Below are 26,913 nucleotides of genomic sequence, written 5' to 3'. Positions count from 1 at the left end.
AGAAGTGATGTGCATATGAAAACAGATTTATTCCTATTAACAATATTGTATTGTCCTGCCTAATTAAAATTATATTGAATTAGTTTCTAATCAGTTTTTGAAATATTTGTAGGGTAAGGTGATACAAAGTTGAATACAATCTAAACCAATTTTTCTTTCTCAGATATAACCTTGAAATTGTAAATTATCCAACAATAGTATAAGTTACACAAAAATTTAAAGTATAATTGCCCGTAAGCTTAATTGAAATCCAAACGGAATTCGCTAATAATATGTACTAATGATAGGTGGCATCAATTATTATAGCTTGGAGCCTGCTGTAATAAGTGACGGTAAATTCAATTAGAATCAATATCAGATTAGAAATTTGTAATCGGATGTTTTTACAGGTGTAAAACTAAAGGTATTCAAAAGGGTGAACATTGAAAGAAAGAGGAGTAAGATTGCTAAACGTAAGTTTACAAAACAAAATTGTTATCGATATTTTTTTCTAAAAGTTATGTATCTCATTACAGATATTTCAAGTTATTCAAAAACTTGGAACATCTTATTCTTTATTGGCTGCGAACCAACAGGGACATTTGGCTGAAAATAGCCGGTAGTTCTAATGAACCGTAAGGTCGAATGGACAACTAACAGGGATAGATTAGGACAAATTGCATTACCTAAAAATGAATTTTCAGGTCGAATGGTATTCAAGGAAGTCGGCTCGATAACTTCCCACGAACTCGTTTACTACAGGTGACAGACGACGGAAGATGATCTGGGATAATACTTTGTAGGCCGCATTTTGAATGGTGATCACTCGAAAGTTCTCACAATCTAACTTGTCGCCTTTCTTGTAGATGGGGCATATTATCCCTTCCTTCCACTCCTACGGTAGCTGATCTGTTTCCCAGATTGTGCCTATCAGCCAGTGCAGACAAATGGCCAGCCTTTCCGGACCCATCTTTATGAGTTCAGCTTCGATACCATCCTTACCAGCAGCTTTATTGTTCTTGAGCTGTTGAATGGCATCTGTAGGGTCGTATCCGGAGCGGAACAGCAGAAATACGGAGAAACAGAATCGGCCGACGAATTGGTCAAATAAATTGAATCACCACTTTCACTGCACTCAAACACGTCTTTATTACACAACGGTTTTTTCTCGAATCCCTCTTACACATTTAACAGCCTACTATGCTATGTTCTTCACGTTGCCCCTAGCAACGGTCGGGAGCGTAATTACACTGGAACAAAACATCTACCTATTCTTATGATTATATAATCAAGTTCCTACAATCCCACTTTTGCTTTTTTATCGGATTAGTGTGCAATTTAATCTTTGAAATGATGCGGTTCTATGCGAATCCTCTTCCTAGTCCTTTGATTTTCATCTTCGTTTAATTCTAACTCTATTTCGTCTGTTTTATTATTCCCATCCTGTACTTGCAAGTCTACATTTTCCTCAGAAGCTTCTGTAACATTATTGCTTTCCGTTTTCTTTCCCACTCATTTGAGATGACTAACGTTCCTTCTATATTGTTTTCCTGACTCCATAGATTCTACCGTACAATTACTACCTTCTCTACGTTTTACAATATATTCCTCCTTACAGAAATATGTATCCAACTTATTCGTTCTTTTCATTCTTTTCATTAGCACAATATCTCCTACCACAATTTCGCTTTGCTTTGCCTTTCTCTTGCCATCAGCATACTCCTTTCCTTTTTCTTTTTGAACCAAATCATTTTCTCGAACTTCTTCATCATCCAAACGGTACATCGGAACATGAGGCAGTTTGTTTCGGATGCGTCTACCAAACATCAGTTCGGCCGGAGACTTTCCTGTTGTCGAATGATTTGTTGAATGATACACCAGTAGATATTGACTTAGCTCTTTCTTCCAATCTTTGCCTAGTTCCTGAGATATTTTCAACCTTTTTAATATAGAACGGTTCTGTCTCTCTACCTCACCGTTTTGCTGCGGCCAATACGGAATTGTGTTTACTAGCTTTATTCCATTTTCACGACAAAATAGTTTCAGCTCTTCACAGTGTTCACTAAGTTGAGGTCCGTTGTCAGCTCTAAGTGTATTCGGAAATCCATATCTGCTGAAAACTACACTTAGCTCTTGGATGGTATCATTTGCAGAAATAGTATTCATCTCTTTCACTTCTATGAATCGTGAGTAATAATCCACTACTACTAACAAATATTGACCTTCCGGTAGAGGACCCATGAAATCTACCGCAATATCCTCCCAGGGTCTAGATGGTAGGGGTTTTCTTATCATTGGCTCAGGTGCGTCCGGTGCAGATACTAAACAACATCCGCGTCAATTTCGTACAAACTCTTCAACTTGCTGATCTAACTTAGGCCACCATACTGAACTACGCAAATGGCTTTTCATCATGCGGCTGCCCGGATGACCATCATGGGCTAGATTCAGTACCACAGTTCGAAGTTTCGAGGGAACAACTAATCTATCTACTCGCATAAGAACGTCTCCAATGTGGCACAATTCGTTCGCTATAACCCGATATGGAACAGATAGTTCTCGTTGCCGGTTGGAATCAAGAAGCGCTATAATATTACGAATTTCTTCATCTTCTTTAGAGGCATCTTCTATTTGCTGCCAATCTAAAGCCAGTGCATTTGCTGCAGATACTGCTACTTCTCGAATCATAAGTTCTTCGTTTTGATCGATAGGAAGTGGGTTTAAAGTGGCCAAACGCGACAGTGCATCTGCAACGTTACTGATTAGGCTTACATTACTTTTCTCAATTTGGCATTTAGCCGTCCCGCTACAAATGAGACGCACTGTTACCCACTCAATCGAATTATCCATCTCTTTTCTGTTATTTGCCCAGTTTGAGTGCGATACATGCATACGTATAGATAACGACCGCCCTGTTCATGTTCTTTTCAATTGCTAAATACAGTATCAGAAAAGTGAAAGGGCGTACAAGTCGTTCTTACAGTCCCTAAAAAGTTGACTTTTGCACTGATTTATTGTTCGGTTGCTCGGTTTAAATCTGCCCGCTGGTTGATAGAAGTGTGGTCAATTAGAATCTGTGCCGGTTAGCGAAAATATCGACCTTATATCAATAGTGCTACACTGAGTTACGTGTTCGGAAGCCTCCCACGTTCTTTCACCAGTTGCCGATTCCACGTTGTGCTGCTATTTTCCCGCTGAAGTTGTTGCCCGTCCATACCGCCGTCGATTCATCTGTAACTAGGAATTTATAGAGAACCCGTCCCCAAAGCTTGCCTGTCAGTAGCCCATCAACCATCATTTTGGTGCCGTGACCAGGATTCCTGGTTTTCCCGTCCCCGACACACACGTGCTGTGTATAACCTCAACATCCCTGCTGTTAGAGCTATTGATCGCGATCATAGGGTGATTGCCGCCGATTTGATCCATACAAAGCCTCCTGAGATTGGAGGTACCAGGTGAGTACCTTTCCAATCAATTCACTGCCGTTGTTGCGGTACTGCTGGGTCTTTTTTCGACCGTTTTAGTTCGTCCTCGGGATCAACCCGCATCTTCATTCGAAGTACGTGCCTACCTGCACCCGAAATTCAACTCCGTTCTCATCCGAAGCTCCATCAAACGATTGCCGCTGATCATTTATATTGCATTTCATACAAGGCCTCCTGAAATTGGAGGTACCAGGCGAGTACCATTCCAATTACGCTACCCTCCGTTTTGCGGTACTTCCTGTGTCCTTTCTGCCCGTTTTAGCACTGCAGTTTTCAGAGTGAGCTGCTACCATGGCGGATGATAAGCGACGCAAGGCGAAAGAGTTGAAGCTGAAGCACGCCATCGAGTCGCTCAATCGCCTGGACAAGTTTCTCGAAGGCTACGTTCCCGATCAGCACTAACATGAAATTGTTCATCGCATGGACCGTCTAGAAAAGGTTTGGAGCGCCTACGAAACGATTCAAGAAGAGTACGATGAAATGGACGACGCCGAGGAGTTTATTCAGAAGAATCTGGAATTACGTGGAAGGGTCGAAGAGGTTTACTTCCGTGTAAAAGCCGGATTAGTTTCGAAGATGCCGGTTCCTATTGCCTCCGTTGCTGCTGCCTCTGCGATACCCACTGTTGTGCCTGCTGGTCCATCGACTCTCGCCAATGTGAAGCTGCCGACGATTTCCCTGCCAGAATTCGACGGAGACTTCAATAACTGGCTCACGTTCCACGATACGTTCGTGTCGATGATCCATTCGTCGACGGAGATCTCCCACGTCCAGAAATTTCACTATCTTCGAGCGGCCTTGAAGGGTGAGGCTGCCACCCTGATCCAGTCGATCACGATTACGGCGCAAAATTACTCCGTCGCTTGGACTACTCAATCGCTACTCTAACAAGGCTATTCTCCGGAAGAAGCACATTAGAACCTTGCTGAAGCATCCGAAGATTGCGAACAACAATGTAGACGCCCTGCATCGGATTGTGGATGAGTTGCAACGCCATACCAAGGTCCTCGAACAACTAGGCGAGCCCGTCGACCAGTTTAGCTCCATCTTAATCGAATTGCTGGAGGACAAGTTGGACGACGCTTCTCTCACTGCTTGGGAGGAATTCATCGCGATGGAAGCTCAGCCAACTTACACCATGATTGTCGAATTTCTGCAGAAGCGAGCCCGTGTTTTGGAAAATATTTTGATTAACCGTCCTCAGCATTCATCTTCCAAGCCAACCAGCCAAATCCCCGCCCAGAAGAAGCACAACTTGCCGCGATTGAGCTCCAATGCCGCCACGGAAGCCCCAACGAAGTCCTTCCCGACGTGTCCTGCTTGCGAAAAGCAGAAACACTCGCTTTTCGACTGCTCCGTGTTCAATGGACTGGACGCGAAAGGGCGTATGAAGGTAGTAACAGACAAGAAACTCTGCAGTAACTGTTTCCGCAGTGACCACTTTGCTCGCAATTGTCGTTCGAAGTACAACTGCAAGCACTGCTCGAGACGACATCATTCGATGATCCACCCAGGACCGTCTGAAATGGATAAGCCCACCCCCAGCGCTGAAATTGGACCTTCCAGTGTGTTGCTGCTACTCCGATACCGGAAGTTGTTTCAACTGCCAAGTCGCCCAACACCAGCGTGCTCTTGACAACAGTTGTGCTCATCGTCGTCGACGTTTACGGCCAAGAACACATCGCCCGTGCCTTGCTGGACACGGGATCCCAGCCAAACGCAATCAGCGAGCGTTCGTGCCAGTTACTCCATCTTCCTCGCAAAATTGTCAATGTCCCGATAGCAGGCGTCGATAGCACACTTACGAACGCAAAGCATGAAGTCCGAGCTGAAATACGTTCCCGAGTGGCGGACTTCAGTGAATCCTTGGAGTTTCTGGTACTGCGCAAAGTAACCAGTGACACACCCGCAGCGTCGTTCTCCACCACCCGATGGAGCATTCCCGAAAACTTCCCTCTCGCCGATCCCGACTTCAACACTTCTAGAAGAGTTGACATGATTATCGGAGCTGCTCACTTTTATTCTTTCCTCCTCTAAATTGGACGATTCCGTTTGCCCGAACAAGGTCCGTTGCTTGTTGAAAGCGTATTCGGCTGGATTGTAACCGGAAAGTTCGAAATTTCTCGCCACCCGCACGCTCCTAAAGCTCGTAGATGACGAAGGCACCTCATTCCCGAAAGCGAGCACGGCCATCAAGAAGAACGTGTATGTAGACGATCTCATTTCTGGGGACAAGAGTATCGAGGAAACCATCCAACTTCGTGAAGAATTGACCAGCCTTCTACAGAAGGGTGGATTTCGTTTCCGCAAGTGGTGTTCAAATTCTCTTCCAGTACTCGCTGGTCTTCCTCCTGATTTACCTGGGACGCAATCATCACTGAAGTTCGATCCCGAAGAGAGCATCAAAACCCTCGGAATACTATGGGAACCCGAGGCTGATGTCTTTCGTTTCGACGTTTCCGTCATCGTGAAAGAAGGACCTCCGACCAAACGCACCATTCTCTCCGCCATAGCTCAGCTTTACGACCCTCTTGGCATAATATCTCCCGTCGTCGTACAGGCGAAAATTCTAATGCAGCACCTCTGGTTAATTGCCTTGGATTGGGACGATATAGTCACACCCGATCTTCAGCGCAAGTGGGCAGAATTCTGCAAACAACTACCCGGCCTTGCCAACTTTCGCATCGAACGATTTGCATTTGCCCCAGGTTTCCACGTCGCGAAGTTGCATTGCTTTGCCGATTCTTCTGAAGTCGCATACGGCGCATGCATATACGTACGCTCCCAGGCCGCCGATGGACACGTTCAAGTGAGTCTCCTGGCCTCGAAATCCAAAGTGGCCCCTCTGAAGCCACTCAGTATCCCGCGTCTTGAGCTGTGCGCGGCACTCCTTGCCGCTCGCTTGTTTGAAAAGATCGTTGGCTCCCTTGAAATGAAATTCTCCGAAAGTTTTTTCTGGTCTGACTCGACAATCGTCCTTCAGTGGATGAAATCCCCGCCGCGAACTTGGAAAACGTTTGAAGCGAATAGGATCGCTGAAATCCAAACCGCTGGTTCGCACCGGCAGCATGTTTCTGGGAAAGAAAACCCTGCAGACATGATTTCTCGTGGAGTTTCCGTCGAAGAACTAATGATCAGTGAACTGTGGAAGTACGGCCCCACATGGTTGCGTGAGGATAAGTCAACGTGGCCGTCGCAACACATCCCCGAAAGTAAATTCACAGTAGAAGAGCTGGAACTCAAGAAAAATGTGATTCTAGCCACCCAAACTCTTAGTCCTGATTCACTGTTCACGAGGTTCTCATCGTACAGGACTCTTCTGAACGTAACTGGATTCATTCTCCATTTTTGTCACAATTCTCGTAGTAAGGAGCAGCGGAATTCTAGCCGAGTACTCTCTGTGTCGGAACTCCAAAAGGCAAAATTCGCGTTGGTGAAACTCGTCCAAGCTGAAGCATTTCCTGACGATCTTCGTCGTTTGAAGAAAGGATTCACTGTATCAAATAAGTCGTCTCTCCGCTTGTTAAGCCCATTCTTGGACACTGAAGAAGTGATCCGTGTTGGTGGCCGGTTGCAATTAGCGGACGCTTCCTATGACGTCAAGCACCAGATCGTGATTCCCGGATTTCATCCCTTTACCTGGATTCTTCTCCAGCATTATCATCGCAAATACGTCCATGGTGGAATCGCGATGACTCTTTCGGTTGTCCGCGATGAGTTCTGGCCATTGAACGGCCGGAAAGCTGTCCGAAGTTCTATACGGAATTGCTACGAGTGCAGCAAAACGAACCCTCAACCAATTCAGCAGCCAATCGGCCAACTGCCGATTGCCAGAGTTACAGCAAATGAAGCCTTTCTCTGTACCGGAGTTGATTACTGCGGTCCTGTCTTTCTCAAGCCCGTTCATCGCAAAGCTGCTGCACGAAAGTGCTACATCTGTGTCTTCATCTGCCTGAGTACGAAGGCAGTTCACCTCGAGCTCGTCAGTGATTTGAGCACCGCTGCTTTTCTGATGGCTTTCGACCAGTTCATGTGGAGAAGGAACAAGCCTCATCATCTGTACTCAGATAACGGTACTAATTTCATCGGGGCGAAGAATGCCCCGAATGGACCGGATAACGAACGAATCAGCAAGCGTCTCTCCGAAGATGGCATTCAGTGGCACCTGATCCCCCCACGTGCCCCCAACTTTGGTGGCCTATGGGAGGCTGCTGTCAAGGTTGCCAAGACGCACCTCGTTCGTCAGCTCGGATCATCTCTGCTCTCCTTCGAAGAATTGACGACAGTACTCATCAAAATCGAAGGTTGCATGAACTCTCGTCCATTGGTGCCGCTCTCAACTGACCCGAGTGATTTGGGGGCTCTTACTCCTCGTGCGGAATATGATCCACCCTCTTCCTGAAGCCGACGTGCGGAACACACCCCTGAATCGCCTGACCCAGTACGAAAAGCTCCAGAAATATTCCCAGAACTTCTGGTACAGATGGCGCAACGAATACTTGAAACAATTGAACCAACAGTACTGCTCCAACCCTAAGCGTTACCAAATCAACGTCGGAGACATCATTATCCTCAAGGATGAGTCCCTTGCACCAGCACGCTGGTCTCTGGCCCGCGTTATTGATACGCATCCCGGCCCTGACGGTGTAACCCGAGTTGTCACGCTTCGTACACCCTCTGGAACCCTGAAGAGACCTGTGTCAAGGATCTGCCCATTGGAATGTGCAACAGAATCATAGGCTAAGTATTTGTAGTTTAAACATAAAGGTATAGTTTTTTCATACTTTGTTTGAAAATTGCTTTTCACAGGTGGCCGGTAATGATTAGGCTTACATTACTTTTCTCAATTTAGCATTTAGCCGTCCCGCTACAAATGAGACGCACTGTTACCCACTCAATCGAATTATCCATCTCTTTTCTGTTATTTGCCCAGTTTGAGTGCGATACATGCATACGTATAGATAACGACCGCCCTGTTCATGTTCTTTTCAATTGCTAAATACAGTATCAGAAAAGTGAAAGTGCGTACAAGTCGTTCTTACAGTCCCTAAAAAGTTGACTTTTGCACTGATTTATTGTTCGGTTGCTCGGTTTAAATCTGCCCGCTGGTTGATAGAAGTGTGGTCAATTAGAATCTGTGGTTAGCGGTTAGCGGGATTTCGACCTTAAATCAATAGTGCTACACTGAGTTACATGTTCGGAAGCCTCCCACGTTCTTTCACCAGTTGCCGATTCCACGTTGTGCTGCTATTTTCCCGCTGAAGTTGTTGCCCGTCCATACCGCCGTCGATTCATCTGTAACTAGGAATTTATAGAGAACCCGTCCCCAAAGCTTGCCTGTCAGTAGCCCATCAACCATCAGTTACATTCACCAGCAACATGAATAACTTTATAGTCAAACGCTTGGAGGCGCAAAACCCATCGCTCGATGCGTGCACAAGGGCGGGATCTGGTAGTAAATAGATATTCCAATGCTTTACAGTCAGTTACCAATTCAAAAGATCTCCCTATAAGGTATCTTTGAAATTTCTCTACAGCCCATACTAGCGCAAGCGCTTCTTTCTCAGTTTGGCAATATCTTGCCTCTGTGTCAGTCAGAGATTCGGACGCGTAGCTTATGACACGTATTTGATCGTTGTCATCATATTGCGCAAGAATAGCCCCAAGTCCAACCGGGCTTGCATCAGTTGTTACCACCATGCGGTCGTTTAGGTTGAAATACCCTAATTTCCCAGCTATTCTCATTTCTTGCTTAATTTTTTCAAAAGCATTAGTATGTTCTTCAGTCCACTCAAAAGGCACCTTCTTCAAAGTCAACCTACGCAACGGTTCATCAATGGTAGCCAAATTATAAATAAACTTGTTCATATAATTAGCTAGTCCAAGAAAACTCTTAATTTCAGTTTCGTTCTTTGGAATTCGGAACGTCTGAATGGCATCTGTTTTAGATTTTACTGGAAAAATTCCTTCAGGTGAGACTACATGTCCCAGGAATTCAAGTTCTTGTTCCCTAAAAACGCATTTTTCCCAATTTAATTGAACACCGCGATTCTTGAAACGATTTAAAACCTATTATTAAAAAAAAAATGTATTATTGTTTTCTATTTCAGCAAACTTATATTCAAATGCAATGCAAATAAAATCGCATTTAATAAAATTCCATCAAGTTATACCTCATTGAGTCGTGCATCATGCTCTTCGACGGTTGCACCTTCGACCATGCCATCATCAAGATACCAGTATACTCCTTCACTGCCAGTCAATATCTCGTCCACCACTCTTTGGAATGTTTCAGGAGCGGAAACCAAACCAAAAGGCATCCTCTTAAACCGGAACAATCCTTTACTGGGCTGCAAAACGGTGAGTCGACAACTAGGAAGGAGCGCACAAGTTCCCAATAAGCCACCCGTAAAAAAACCTTATTGCGAATAACATAGGAGACAATACGACCCGGAACAATTGGCAAAGACCCACGCGACGAAATAAGGATTAAGATTGGAAACTTGGAACATGGAACTGCAAGTCACTTGGTTTCGCAGGTTGCGACAGGATAATCTATGACGAACTACATCCCCATAACTTCGATATCGTAGCGCTGCAGGAACTTTGTTGGACTGGACAGAAGGTGTGGAAAAGCGGGCATCGAGCGGCTACCTTCTACCAAAGCTGTGGCACCACAAATGAGCTAGGAACTGGCTTCATAGTGTTGGGCAGGATGCGACAACGCGTTATCGGGTGGCAGCCGATCAACGCAAGGATGTGCAAGATGAGGATAAAAGGCCGTTTCTTCAACTACAGCATCATCAACGTACACTGTCCACACGAAGGGAGACCCGACGACGAGAAGGAGACGTTTTACGCGCAGCTGGAGCAGATTTATGACGGATGCTCTCCGCGTGACGTGAAACTCGTTGTTGGCGACATGAACGCACAGGTAGGACGAGAGGAGATGTACAGACCGGTGATCGGGCGGAACAGTCTGCATGCCGTATCTAACGACAACGGCCAACGATGCGTCAACTTTGCAGCCTCTCGTGGTATGGTAGTCCGAAGCACCTTCTTCCCCCGCAAAGATATCCATAAGACCACCTGGAGATCACCCGATAACCTAACCGAGAACCAAATCGACCACGTTCTGATCGACGGAAAATTCTTCTCTGACATTACCAATGTTCGCACATACCGCAGTGCGAATAAAGATTCGGATCACTATCTAGTTGCTGTATGTATGCGCTCAAAACTTTCTACGGTGAACAACTCGCGTCGAAGCCAAACGCCGCGGCTTAACATCGAGCGGCTACGGGACTCAGAAGTAGCCCAAGAATACGCGCAGCAGTTGGAAGTGGCCCTACCAACGGAAGAGCAGCTTGGCGCCGCCACTCTTGAAGATGGCTGGAGGCACATAAGATCCGCCATAGGTAGCACCGCAACAGCAGCACTAGGTCCAGTGGCCCCGAATCAGAGAAACGACTGGTACGACGGCGAATGCGAGCAGTTGAAGAATGAGAAGAATGCAGCATGGGCGAGAATGCTGCAACACCGCACGAGAGCGAACGAGGCACGGTATAAACAGGCGCGGAACAGACAAAACTCGATCTTCCGAAGAAAAAAGCGCCATCAAGAAGAACGAGATCGCGAAGCGATGGAAGAGCTGTTCCGCGCTAAAGACACACGGAAGTTCTACGAGAAGCTTAACCGTTCGCGCAAAGGCTTTGTGCCACAAGCCGACATGTGCAGAGACTATGACGGAAATCTTCTCACGAACGAACGTGAGGTGATCGAAAGGTGGCGGCAGCACTACGACGAGCACCTTAATGGTGATGTGGCCAGTAGCGGAGGTGGCACGGAAATAACTTTGGGAGCTCGCGCGGACGACGAAAGACTTCCGCCTCCAGATCTCCAAGAGGTAGAAACGGAGATTAGACGGTTGAAAAACAACAAAGCTGCTGGAGTGGACCAACTTCCGAGCGAGTTGCTAAAATACGGTGGTGATGCACTGGCAAGAGCGCTGCACTGGGTTATTTCCAAGATTTGGGAGGAGGAAGTATTGCCGGAGGAGTGGATGGAAGGTGTCGTGTGTCCCATCTACAAAAAGGGCGACAAGTTGGATTGCGCCAATTATCGTGCGATCACAATTTTGAGCGCCGCCTACAAGGTACTCTCCCAAATTTTATGCCGTCGTCTATCACCAATTGCTAGAGAATTCGTTGGACAATATCAGGCAGGATTTATGGGCGAACGAGCAACAACGGACCAGATGTTCACCATCCGCCAGGTGATGCAGAAATGCCGCGAATACAATGTACCCACACATCATTTATTCATCGATTTTAAAGCGGCCTATGATACAATCGATCGAGAACAGCTATGGCAGATTATGCACGAATACGGTTTCCCGGACAAACTGATAAGATTGATCAAGGCGACGATGGAGCGAGTGATGTGCGTAGTCCGAGTATCAGGGACACTCTCGAGTCCCTTCGAATCTCGCAGAGGGTTACGGCAAGGTGATGGCCTTTCGTGTTTACTGTTCAACATTGCTTTAGAGGGTGTGATAAGAAGAGCGAGGATAGACACGAGTGGCACGATTTTCAGAAAGTCCGTTCAGTTACTTGGTTTCGCCGACGACATTGATATTGTTGCACGCAACTTTGAGACGATGGCGGACACGTACATCCGACTAAAGGCTGAAGCTGGGCGAATCGGACTGAACATCAATGTGTCAAAGACGAAGTACATGATAGCGAGGGGCTCAAGAGAAGACACGGCACGCCCCCCACCTCGAATTCATATTGACGGTGATGAAATCGAGGTTGTCGAAGAATTCGTGTACTTGGGCTCACTGATGACCGCCGACAACGACACCAGCAGAGAAATCCAGAGACGCATCGTTGCTGGAAATCGTGCCTACTTTGGACTCCGCAGCACGCTCCCATCGAGCAAAGTTCGCCATCGCACGAAGTTGACCATCTACAAGACGCTGATTAGACCGGTACTCCTCTATGGGCACGAAACATGGACCATACGTGCAGAGGATCAACGCGCCCTTGGTGTTTTCGAACGGAAGGTGTTGCGGACCATCTACGGCGGAGTGCAGATGGAAGACGGAACGTGGAGAAGGCGGATGAACCATGAATTGCACCAACTGCTGGGAGAACCAACCATTGTCCACCTCGCGAAAATTGGGAGGCTGCGATGGGCCGGGCATGTCACCAGAATGTCGGATACCAACCCGGTGAAAATGGTTCTCGAAAACAATCCGACCGGCACAAGACGACGTGGTGCGCAGCGAGCAAGATGGGTCGATCAAGTTGAGGACGATCTGCGGACCCTTCGCAGAATGCGTGGCTGGCGACGGGCAGCCGTGGACCGAGTCGAATGGAGACGTCTCCTACGTACAGCTGGTAAGTAAGGTATCCTTTATTGGTGATGAATGTGGTGATGTCTCGTGAGTTTGGCTCTAGCTCAACTTGAAGGAATGCTTCGCGAATGTCAAGCTTGCTACGAATCATATTCTTGCCCATTCTAACCAAGTAATCATCCACGACAGGCATGGGATACCGTTCGCGTAATACGGCTTCATTTACTCTACGTAAATCCAAACAAAGTCTCGGTTCGCCATTTGCTTTGCCAACTACTACCATGGGTGACACCCACTGCGTTGTTCCAGTCTTTACCTCAATTATGTCCCTTTGGAGTAGTTGCTCCAGCTTTTTGTTCACAGCAGCTTCAAGAGGAACAGGTACTTTGCGCAGTGATTGAAATACCGGTTTGATCGATGTATCCATATGAATTTGTACTTGTAATCCGATAATCTTGTTGAACGGCTTCAACTCTTCAACATTGTTGATGTCCAGACCTACTTTTAGAACACCGAGCTCTTTTGAAGTTGTATCACCTAGCAAGCACTGCTGGCCACCATCCACAACAATGAATTCAGCAACCACATGTCGTTCGTTAATTCGCACTTCAGCCGTGAATGAACCAACAACCTATATAAAACATAAATGTATTGATTATAGAAATAGTACAATCTATCTAATCCTAATTTTGAAGTTTACCTTTAATGGTACATTACTACCATATGCTTTCAATACCCGATCGCAACCCTTCGTAGATGACTGTACCGCGATGTTGCAAGTCTTCATTTTTTCCCACGCATTCTTAGTGATCAAATTGCATTCTTACCCAGAATCAATGATCACTTTCCATTTAATTCCTCCAATGTGGCACTCAATCATGTTCGTTTCGTTACCCGTGTAAAAAGCATAGTTTTTTTTTCGATGGAGTCTGGTCATCCTTCTTGGAATCTTTACCTGGTAACATCAACTCAGTCTCGCTGTCAACGGTCTCAATGGCTCGAACCTTTTTTCGCTGTTATATTGTCATTCAGTTTCTGTGCTGGTCGTTTCGAGAATCCACGGCATACTGATTCGAAATGGCCAATACGTTTACATCGTCTGCATGTTTTATTCCGGGCAGGGCAATTAGGAGATTTCGAAAAATGCCCTGTGTTTCCACACCGATAACACGACAGTTGGCCATTTGTATCGGGTTTATCCTCAACCTTTCTGCTTTCAGTCACTTTAAAAATCTTTTCTTGCGGATTTGCGGTAACGTTACTCAGACTCTTCACCTGCTCATCTACGCATTCAAACATCGCCCCAAGGGCTTCGATCTCAGCCAAAGAATGGTCTTCTTTCAATATACGACGACGTAACTCATTCGACGTACATCCTTGGACTATTACATCTATCAAAGTAATCTCGGTCAGAATCTTGGAGATTTCTGTTGAGTACTTGTGAAAGCCACAATCCGCAGACTGCTGCTTCAAGCGCATTACAAATTGAGAGAAACGTTCATCTTTCATTTGTTTCATCTCACGAAGACGACGTCTTTCTAAAGTATGTTGACGAGCTGGTTGAAAATACTCGTTCAATTTTTCAATCGCAACGTCGTACCACGTTTCCTTTACGGCTACCAACGGAATTTTATCCGTGTCAGCAAGATGCTCAAACACCCTCTGGAGTTGTGGTCCACCAAGAAATAAAAGTTTTGCTCGTTTTATTCTTTGGTCAAAAATGGAATGCGCTTCGAAATAACATTCAAGCGCGTTTCTCCACGACCTCCACTCTCGGCTTAGCTTCGATCTCTCTATTTGTTCACAATGGAACGGGGGCAATGGTCTCATTTCAAATTCCATCGCTGCAATATATGTTTATTATTATTATTTATTATATTTTTTTTTTATTATATTATTCACTTAACGTTGACATGAGCTTACATAGAGTTCAATTAATTTGTAGTTTTTAAAAACGTCATCCATTCGTAAAAAAATCAAAGCAGTCATCGACTCGTGTGCACTTGTGCTTGTCTCCATAGCAACTCTTTTTTTTTTCGAACATTCTGGATGACACTTACAATGTTGAGTAAGATTTTTTTTTTACTATTTCAAAAACGATCGTCCTGTACTAATTATTCGTCAAATTCAGAAAATTTCAAGATATTCATAATCATTTAGTGGACTCTCCCAGTTCAGGAATTGCCAACTAGCAGCAAATTTGTCAACTTCAGTGGACCCTCACGGCCCTTTTTTTTTACTTACAGTAACCTGATAGTGGACTCTCCCAGCCCGGGCACTGCCAGAAGACAGTTTTTTTTTATAAACTTCAGTGGACCCTCCCGATCCGAGTTTTACTGGTTCTTCCACATAAAACTCCGCATTTAAGCATCTTCTCAAAGTGTACTCTCCCAGTTCCGGCATTATTTTCAGTTTTTTTTTACTATGTAAGCTCACGTTTTTTCGTTATTGTGGTAATGAAATCTTACCGGAGTTCATCCTCGTCGCCAGGTTGTAGGGTCGTATCCGGAGCGGAACAGCAGAAATACGGAGAAACAGAATCGGCCGACGAATTGGTCAAATAAATTGAATCACCACTTTCACTGCATTCAAACACGTCTTTATTACACAACGGTTTTTTCTCGAATCCCTCTTACACATTTAACAGCCTACTATGCTATTTTCTTCACGTTGCCCCTAGCAACGGTCGGGAGCGTAATTACACTGGAACAAAACATCTACCTATTCTTATGATTATATAATCAAGTTCCTACAGCATCCTTAACCTCCCTCAAAGTGAAGGTTGATTGGTTTCCATCGCCCGCAGTACTGTCAAAGGCATTTCTTCCGTTGTCCCGACCTTCATTGCCTGTGCTCTCAACGCCATTCAGGTGTTCTTCGAAGTGCTGCTTCCACCTTTAGATCATCTCACGATCGTCCGACAAGATGCTCCCATCCTTATCCCTGCACATCTCGGTTCGCGGCACGAAGCCGTTGTGGGATGCGTTGAGCTTCTGATGGAACTCAACTGTTCCATCTCATCGCACTCCGTCTCCTCCAAGCGGCATTTTTTCTTCCGAAAAAGGTGGCTCTAGTGTTGCCGTTTCCGTCTATAACGATCCACATTCTGCCGGGTTCGTTGCTGCAACATGACTACCCGCAGTGCATTCTTCGCCTCCAGAATCTGTCTACATTCCTCGTCAAACCAAACGTTCCGTCGACTCCGTCCCACGTACCCGACGTTGCGCTAAGCTGCTTCGTTGATGGCTACTTTCAATGTACTTCAGCAGTCCTCAAGAGGGGCTTCATCCAGCTTCCCCTCTTCCGGTAATGCAGCCTCAAGGTGCTGCGCGTATGCAGTTGTGACATCTGGTTGCTTAAACCGCTCTAGGTCATACCGGGGCGGCCGTCGGTACCGTACGTTGTTGAAGACGGAGAGTTTTGGGCGCAGTTTAACCATCACCAGATGGTGGTCAGAGTTGATGTTAGCGCCACGATAGGTCCTGACGTCGATAATGTCGGAGAAGTGCCGTCCATCAATCAGAACGTGGTCGATTTGTGATTCTGTCTGCTGTGGTGATCTCCAGGTGAGGGTAAAGTAATTCCCCCGAGAGAGCGAGTCGATGAGAAAATGAGGAGAAATGAGAAATGTGGAATGCGGAGTAAGGAATGAGGAGTGAGGAATGAAGAATCAAGAGTGAGGAGTTGGGAGTAAGGAGTGAAATGTGAGCGATAGGGAATGATGAGTAAGGAATGAAGAATGATGAGTAAGGAATTAACAGTAAGGAGTAAGAACTAGAAGTGGGGAGTGAAGAGGAAGTCGTGAGAAATTAGGAGTTAGGAATGAGGATTGAGGAATGACGAATAAAAAGTGAGGAATGAGGAATGATGAGTGAGGAGTGAGGACTAAGAAGTGAAGAATGAATGAAGAGTTAATAATGAGGAATGAGAAACGAGGAGTGAGAAGTGAGGGATGAGAAATGAGGAGTGCATTTTGAGAATTGAGAAGTGTGCAATATGAAGTGAGAAGTAAATAATGAGAAATGAGGAATGAGGAACGATTAATAAAAACTAATATTTGAGGGATGAGGAGTGAGGAATGAGGAATGATGAGTAAAGAGAGAGGAATGAGAAATGAGGAGTGGGGAATGAAGAATGAGAATTCAGGAATGAGGGGTAAGAACTGACGAATAATGAATGAAGTGTGAAAAATAATGAGAGAGTAGTAAGAATTAAGGAACGGATTGAGGAATTAAAAGTAAGGAGTAGGAGTGAAGAGTAAGGAACGAGGAATGAGGAGTGGGCAATGAGGAATGAGGAGAAGGGTGAGTAGTGAGAAATGTAGATGAAGAGTGAGGTATTAAGAATTGGGAGTGAGTAGTGAGAAATAAGGAATGAGGATAAATGAAGAGTATGGAATGAGGAATGATGATGATGAGGAATAAGGAGTGAGGAGAGAGAAATGAGGAATGGGGAGTGAAGAGCGAGGAATAATGAATGGGGAATGAGGAGTGAGGAATTAAGAATGATGATTATGATGATGATGGTGTAGTAAAACATTTTTGAAGTACAGGTCGGACTCGATTATCCGGAGACTTGATTATTCGGCGACTCGATTATCCGGAATTATAGACTCGATTATCCGGAGTTGTTTTTTTTTTATATTCTTGTTTTCTAGCTTTGCATAAATTTGAGATAATTTGGTATTGTAATATACAATATAAATAATTTTGCAGTTTTAGACGTAGGTGAGGGATGGTACACAAATTATGTCACGCTAAATTTCAACTTCCTCAACCGCCTCCCCCCTCCCTTGTCACGCTTATTGCAAGTGCTCACCGCATCAACACAAATGCGCCACTGTATATGAAATTTAACAATGTGACAGCAATGCTGTTCTGTCAAACACACAAGGGTACGGTGGCGCTATCTATGCTTTCCATAGCGGCCGTTTTAGTTATTTTAATGATCCATTAGGTTTCATTCAGTCACTTCATTGACAAATCACGTATTTATATTAACAAGAGCACTAATAATTTCCAATTTTTTATGCTCGAGTTTTGAAAGTACGTTCAATGTAGGCAGTGTTGCTAAAACCTCCACAGAATTAATGAAAAAATAACAATCATCTTTGGCTAGTCAGTGTTTGATAAGCCTATTTTCCGAAATGGAGGTGGAATAAACAAGTTCATTGCAATGAAATATTATTGAAAACAATTCCATCAAATTTACTTTATACTTTTTTCTAAAGTAATTACCCTAAAAATTTGATCCATGAAATAAGTTTTTCAGAATTTCCTGGAATGCCGAGAATCCCCGAGAAATTACAATTTCTTCTCCCGTTTCTCGGAAAGCTATTCCTGGCCATGCTGAGTTCGATTCTGGGTCAGTTTAGGATACATTCGTAATGAAAATTTGCTAAACTTTCCTGGGCGTGTCTATCAAAGAAAACTCTCAATTAATAGCTGTGAAAGTGTTCATAGAACACGAAGCCGAGAAGCAGACTCTATCCCAGTGGAGATGTAATGCCAAAAAGAAAAAGAAATAATGGGTTGTCACTGTTTTGCTATGAAATTTATCCAGAACACTAGCTTCAAAAACTACGAAAAGAACAGAACTAACTAGATCCATTCAAACAAGATTACTTTCTGTGTTCAGTGATTGCAAAAAAGCAACGGGAGGCCTCCCATAAATTTCATCCTGATAGTCTACCCTGTACTAATTTGTCTCCCAGCAAGACAGACAAGCAAAAGCCAACCGACTTCTTCCCATGGCAGCCGGAGCTGAACAGTACTGTGCCAACCTTTTCTGGAACGAGTGGAAATCCAGGGAAAGCGAAATAATAAGGACATCCGGTACAAACAACATTCCGCATACGGAACTCGGTAATTTATATCTTCTCCCGGCATCAATCTGAATCAAAACAGGTCAAAAAGACGAACCACTGCAAAAGGGTAGGGAAAGATGGGGCAAAAGTTCGAATGGAGCAGAAGTTTCTTTATTAGGATTTCTATCTCAATTGAGGATAAATAGTAAAAACGTCATGAAGTTTCGAATTCAAGTAAACGACTTTCATTCCAAATACTATAGAAATCGATTAAGGTTTAGAAAGTTGATGGCTGTTTGTCAATTTAAATCGTGACAATTTGAATTTTAGTCAAACTTTCATTGTATCTTTGCCCTAACGATGGGGCAAAAGTTCGTTTAGGACAATCAGTTTTAAAACGATTAATATTAAAAATTGGTAATTCAAAGTGTAGTATTTTTCTCTTTTTTTTAACTGTTAGAGTTTTTCTGGAAATATTGATTACTCCGCTAAGGTCAAACTTTTGCCCCATTTTACTCTAATGCAATGGAAAGCTAAGGGAAGGGAAAGAAAACTGCGCAGCGCTTACATCCCAGCTGATGGGTTACTTGCTATAATATTGGGTGTCATACTGGGAACAGCAAATTGCTACGTAAAGAAGGAAATAGGTCACTAGGCGCCTGGGATAGAAAATAAACTTTGCCCATAATATTCAGCACAAATAGGATACCAACTGAGAGCATAAAAGTCACGCCAATTGTGGCCTGCTGACTTTGTGACTATATAATACCAATGTGGAAGTCTGAAGTCTGAATACCGGGATGCCACACCGATGGAAAAGGCACAAAAGCACGGAGCTCATCTGTGATTGGCACTTTTCCAATTGGCATTCCGGTTTCCTTTCGGAGGGGGGTTTTGTCGCACCCCAAAGAAGAATATGTTGGCTCCTACGGTCTGCACATGTTCGACACGGGAATGCATTTGATATGTTTCCACAAGGATGGATGACTACTCTGTTCAAGAAAGCAAGCAAAAGACTGTCGCCAAGGGTGGTTTAGATCGTTTGAACCGCATTTATTTCCCATCCGATGGGGAAGATGGAATTGGTTCTATTTTTGGTTGTAGGTTGAGAACTTTTTCGTGTTTTCTTAGCTTTAAAGAATTATATGTTAGAGAGCTTTTTTGATTTTATGGTATCATTCCAGAGATAACAAATAGAATTGTACGCATATTTCTTATTTTATTTCACAGCGGCGTTAGGGCCAGCCCTGTCGTCGTAAAATTTGAGCTTCTTAGTCTTCCCCTTTTGAGGAGGGCGTTGCTATAGCCCAGAGGGTGGTTGTACTCCCAGGCGTTAATGAGGGAGTCTCACAAGAAAATTGTATCAAATCAATATATACCTATTCCAAACACATGAGAATTAATATGCATTTGCACGTGTTTAGTTGGTGTTCAATGCTCATTTCAATAAATATGTGAAACGGAGAAACACCTATAAATTAAAAAAATATATATGGATAATGTCGAGCCCTCTAGATACATCGGAATATCTTCAAAACCAGATCCAAATGATCATAATCCACACAGATTCTCAAAATGGAGAGTATTTGCTTCAACTCAATTTTTATTTCATTTCAACATGATAAGTATCATCATACTAAACTTTTGCTAGAAATCAAGATTGCGTCAAAATACAATATGGCCACCAGATTTTCTACCCAAAATTTAATCCCATTTTACAGTTTACTCGAGGAAAGAACCAGCGATTGAATACTTATTACTTTGTTGTACGAAATATGTTGTTTTCATAAATTTAAAAAATCGTTCATTTCAAACAGTTAATACCATTGCTTATCTAGTTTTTATAGTTGTTTTAACTTAGTTTTTTTTTCTTAGGGAAGCGTCAAATATGACGTCCACCATTTTTCGGTATTTCTAGACCCCGCACCCCTCTGTCACGTTTTTTCTAATACCTAATGTCGATAACAAAGGCGAGCTGTGGACGATGGTTGATGAACCTCTGTTCCGGTGGACCTGGTCAGGATGGGACCTTGTCGCTTTCAGCACACAATTCGGGATAATGTCTTTCACTCACGCACTAACTACTCTTCGTTTTGTTTAATAATTCACTAGTTTTAATTTTCAGTTCATTTAACGTTAAATTTAATTCATGCCATGTTCAAGTTCACTTTATTTCATGCAGTTCACTAATCTAATAATAATTACTAACTATTTTTAACTTCAATAATCTAGCAACACTTTTGACACTTCCATGTATATACACTGGCCGGAGCAATCAAAGAGATCCCATGACGTCTCCGAAGGCCTTTTATATCCGAGGGGTGATCGGAAATCCATTTTCCTCCATCTTTCCATTTCCGAAGGGTCGCCTGTCACTTTGTTGTCATTCGCCGAAGTGTCGGAGTCGAGGGAATCGCCACAACCATTTGACGAAAAACGAAGCACAGATCGCAAGTCTAGATGAAGCACTTTCGTTATACACGAACACCTAATACATGCACTGTCACATTTTCGTAGACCACCCCCCTCCCTCAAATGATGGATGTCATTTTTGGGTGACCCCTTAGTTAGCCTTTTGATGGTGACTACAAAATTCAAAATAAATGGTGCACTAATGGTGAAAATATTTTTTTTTTCTGGAGCATTTCAAAATGACCAAAATTATTGCATATGAAAGCTACATACTTTGATTTGTTCAGTTTGATTTGTGTGTTAGGATATATAAAAAGAAAGATACGTGAAAAAATACCTGAAATGTGTAAAAAAATGAGCTTCTCTTCATATTGCTAGCTAGCGTAAAAGGGATCCACTAATATGCTTGCTTCCCCCTGAAGAGATTTCCGAACAAACTATATCGCCAGAGATGTCATTGATTGAAATAAATACGCCTCAAAATGCGGCTAATGTGGAATTGCCGAACAGATTTGCCTGCAGTTTTTATGAGAAAGCCTGCCGAAGAAAACGAGGATGCCGATAATAGTCACAATTACATGAAATATTTGAAGTAATGTAAAAACGTTTCCAAAAGGTTTTCTGCAAGCCTGCATGTGTGATCCAAGACAGGATTGAGCAGCGCATAAATGTAATAAACATTTAGTTTGTCTGCGTATGTCCGAGAATTATAAATGAATCGCGGCATCGGCTTTGACTGCTGAAGAAACGTAAATTACCTTATATTATTTTATATAAAAAAATAAAATCGAAAAATTAATCTCACGAACAAGGTTTTTTAAAGCAGGACATCTAGAAAGTTTGAACCTTGTTTTTGGATTAAACAAGTGTTTCGAACTTCAACCAAATATATCGCTTAATTTTAAAATAAAATGTCGCTCTTGTAGTGATATCAAAGTGCAAAAAATTTGACAATTGCACTGATTTTCAAAATATTACGCTATGGACCGATGCACGAGTTCACTATCTGACGTTCGAGCGGTGCCGTGTTATTTACGTGACCATGGCAACGAGTGAATTCGGCACCGCTCAAACGTCAAATTCGTGAACTAGTGCACGAGTTCACTAATTTGACATTTGAGCGGTGCCAAATTCACTCGTTGCCATGGTCACGTAAATAACACGGCACTGCTCAAACGTCAAATAGTGAACTCGTGCATCGGTCCATTGTTTATTATAGTAGATTGGCGTTGGATCTATTAGTGGATTTAAAAATTGTTAATTATTCATTACTGCAGGTTTGAAAACTCATTTCAGCAAAAAAAAAACACTTTTGATGCGTACTTCGTCACTATCACATAAAAACTATTAGCCCAAAATGAACAAGAACACGAACTGATTGTCTTAAGAACATATGAAATGATTTTTTCTGCTTCAAAATTTCATGTATCTCATCAAACTTCAAGAGTTACTTGAGATGATTCTAACGATATTGTTTCATGCTGAAGTTATGTCGCAATTTCAACATAATTTTTCTTTTCACACGAAAAAGTGATTAATATACCAAACGAATATCAGAATTTCAGAATTCAGTGGTGACAAGGGGTTGAACAGCTCGGAAATTTCAATTGATTTTCTACTGGGCGTTATTTTGCTCCTAATTACTCCAGGGTGTTCATACAACTTGACATTTTCGATTGGTATCCTACAGAGCGTAAAGGATTCTACCCCATTATCCCGAATGCCATTTCCCCGATGGACATCACCCCAAATGTACTTTTACCCCGAATTCTATAACCCCGAATGCTATTACCCCGAATTTACAATTATCTTGACATGATGATATTGATGACATTTCCCTACGATATTGGAATTCGCGGTAATCTCATTCGGGGTGATGAATCCTTCGGGGTTTTGGAATTCGGGGTAGTGGCGTTCGGGTTCATGGCATTCGGGGTAATAGGATTCGAAGTAATTGGGGTAGAATCAGCGTAATGATGTACCTGATCTAATCTAATGATCGTTAATACAGCTCGGGTTAATTTCGATTGATGTCATAGAGGGCGTAAAGATGCAGCTGATCTAAAATTTACTCCAAGGCATTTATACAGCTTGACAGTACCATACAGGGCGTTGATTTGCATATAATCTACGTGGAATTAGGTCAATATACTTCAGAGCGTTGATAAAGTTTGAATTTTTTTATTGATGCCCTACAGGACGATGAGATGCAGCCGATCTATATATAATAAAGTCTAATTTGATAACGTCAAACGTTGATACTGCTTGGAATTTTCAGCTACAGGTCTGACCTAAATGAGACATGGTAAAATTCCATGAAGTCAATGAAGCTTAACAATTTTGATGGATATCATAAAGGGTGTTAATATGCAGCTGATCTATGTAGGATAAGATCACATTATTCCAGGGCCTTGATACAGCTTGAAATTTTCAAATATTACAGGGTGTTAAGATGCAAATGATCTACACAAGACAATGTCATATTACTCTATGCATTTTAAAAGCTTGTTTTTGACAGTTGATATCCTTCAGGGCGTTAAGATGCACCTAATCTATTTGAAATAAAGTCAAATTACTCCAGGCGTCGATACAGCTTAGAATTTTCAATTGATTTAGGGCGTTAAGGCGCACTTTATCTACATAGGATAAGATAAAATTTGTCGTAGGTACCGCTTAGAATTTGCAAATGATCTTAATCAAGGTGTTAAGATGCAGCTGATCCACATAACACAAGGTCAAACAATTTCAGTGTGTTGAAGCAGCATGGAAATTTCGATTTATATTCCAAAGGGGTTTTAAGATTCTCCAGATCTTGCAAAGATATAGGTGAAATAAAGTCAAATTACTCCAGGGCGTTGATATACCCTACCAATTTTAATTGATGTAGGACCAATTTTAATTTGATACCGGATGTTCAAATACATTTGATCTATTTGGAATACTGTCAAATTTCTCCTGAGTGTTGATACATCCTGTAATCTACAATTGATGGCGTTAAGATGCACCTAATTGACAAAGAATAAGGACAAATTACTCCAGGGCGTTGATACAGATTGGAATTATCAAATTAAGTCCTAAAGGGTGGTCACATGCACCTGATCTACATGGAAAAAAGACAAATTAATTCAGGGCGTTGATCTAGCTAAGAGTTTACAATAAATGTCCTACGGGACGTTAAGTTGTATCTGATATACATGGAATAAGCTCAAATTACTTTCATTTTTTCATTTTTTGTTCACATAATTTTCAATTGATGTTCTACAGAGCGTCAAGATGCACCTGGTCTACATGGAATAAGGTCAAATTACTACAGGACGTTAATACAGCTCGAACATTTCGATTTATTTTCGACAGGGCGTTGAGATGTTCCAGATCTTGCAAAGATCTATGTAGAATAAAGTCAAGCTACTTCAGGGCATCGACACAGATGGATCGATTGATGATGCATCTGATCTACGTGAAACAATATCAAATTACTGCACAGCGTTGATAAAACTTGGAATTTTCAGTTGATGTCCTACAGAGCGTTGAGATGAACCTGATCTACATAAGGCAAAGTCAAAACACTCCAGGGCGTTTATACAGCCCGGAAATTTTGATCAATTTTTTTCAAGGCATAAATATGCGCAAAGATATGTGTGGAATACAGTCAAATTAGTCTAGGGCGTGGAACCAATTTCAAAATTTCGAATTTCAAACTGTTCAAATCACAAACAGAGCGTCAAGATGCGCCTGATATACATAATAAGGTCAAATAACTACAGGGTGTTGATACAGATAAGAAATTTTGATTGATTTTCTACAGGGCATAAAGATGCTCATGATCTCGAAAAGATCTGTGTGGAATAACGTCAAAATCGCACATTCGAAGGGCAGAGCGTGAAAAAACCGTCAAAACTTGGCCAAACTAAAACTGGATGTGACTGAAAATTCAGGTTGTTTTCCTGTGCCCTCGCATATTAAATCGTTAAATATATAAATCTTGTTCATTAAACTCAAATTGCTATTGATTTTTTTTTATTTTATGATATTTTTGATAACAAATAAGATGTGAATATGGTTTTGACCCAGTTTGTGCTTTTTGAACCATTGTGCACAACCCAAACATGAGAAAAATAAATCACGCTACCTGAATAAGCATATCCTAAAGTGTATTTTAAGAAATTTTGGTGATAGTATTTTTCGATTTTCTTTAATAAATGTGTTTTTAATTACTCCTAAATTTTACTTAGAAAACAGAATTTTTCAACTTCTTAAGATTCTAATTCAATTACAGTCGAACATGTTGCAATACATTCATTAATATTAAATCATTCTTAGCATGAACAAGAAGTTTCTAGATGTTTATCATGCCAATTTTTTATTAATATTGGTAATAATTTAACTTTACAGAAGGCCTTGGTTCCGTGGACCAAATGGAGCAAGCGTAAAAGAGTTACGATTTTTTTTTAACATAAAGTACACAACTTTGTATGAAAAAGCTCGTTTAAAATCATTTTTGTTCATAACTTTTTACTTGAATTTTCAACATTTTTCATGTCTTCTACAAAGTTGTTAAACATCTGAAAACGCGTGTTTTTGCTGAACATTGCACCTCTCTATCTCTTAGAGTAAAAGAATTATCAGTCGAATTCGTTTTAATAAGGCTTATTTGTTTGATAGTGAAAAACCATGCAAAGTCGCTTATAGACAAAAGTTTTTATCAACTGTACAAAGGGGAGATATGGTACTTTCATGATTTGTAAGAGCTGTCTGCGCCATTTTGCGCCGAAGCTAGTTATAGAGGCCTAAACTACCCCTTGAAAAAAGAGTAATTCATGGATAACTTTGTTACTTCAAAAGATAGGGTGATGATATGTTCAGCAAAAACACGGGTTTTGCCATGACTAACAACTTTGTAGAAAACACAAAAACTGTTGAAAATCTTGGAAAAAAGATATGATAAAAAATTTGATTTTTAGGGGCCATTCACATACAACGGCATATATCTCAAAAAGTATTAGAGAAAGAAAAATCGTGTCTTCGACAAAGTTGTTTTAAATTACCAATTCAACAATTTTGCCGAAGACACCATATGTCTATCTAAATGTTTTGAAAAAATAGTTTTTCTATCTCACTGCTAGGTGGATTGATCACAAAACATTATCCATCGAAAGATGCGCTTTAATACACCAAGAAATTTCTCCGAACAAACTATATAGCTAAAATCAACGGTTTAATCGCTATTCAAAAAGCGCATGAAATCGAGAAAATAAAACACAGTGCATTGGTCACCACCAGCAAGCAAGTAATTTGATTGATTTTCAACGCGAACTGTTGTCAGATTCTCCAGTCTTGTGCGCTTACAAATTCAAAGTTTGGATTCGTTTTATAATCACCTTAATCATTTCATTCATTCAATATTTGTTTGGATTAGCTGGATAAGGCTAAATACGGACGGACAAGGCTAGGCGCGCAAAAAAAGCGCAAAGAATGAGCCTATCTATTTTCATTTTATACTAGTTAATACTTGTTTCAAAATAAATGCATTCTGTTCAATTTCCTTTACTAAAAACTTTCTAATTGATACAAAAATCATAATTTAGCAGAAATTTCCAGCATTGACTTAAAAAATCTTTCATGAGTCGTAATAAATACATATAAAGTAAATAGATAATTATAAAGGCGAAAATAATAAGATTTTTTTTAGGAACGAAAGAACGGTTCAAAAGAACTAGTTCACTTTCGAGAACGGGAACTGTTCATTGAAAAGAACTGTTTTGCCCATCTCGCTCATACAAGACTTGCCATTTGCGCTTAATCTGGTCCTGAACTTCGTCATCATCAACCACAACTCCTGCAGACGACAATTGGTGCAATTAATCCTAACG

Source organism: Aedes aegypti, chromosome 2, assembly GCF_002204515.2.
Source record: "Aedes aegypti strain LVP_AGWG chromosome 2, AaegL5.0 Primary Assembly, whole genome shotgun sequence".
Lineage (NCBI taxonomy): Eukaryota > Metazoa > Arthropoda > Insecta > Diptera > Culicidae > Aedes > Aedes aegypti.
This window is presented reverse-complemented; position numbering follows the sequence as displayed.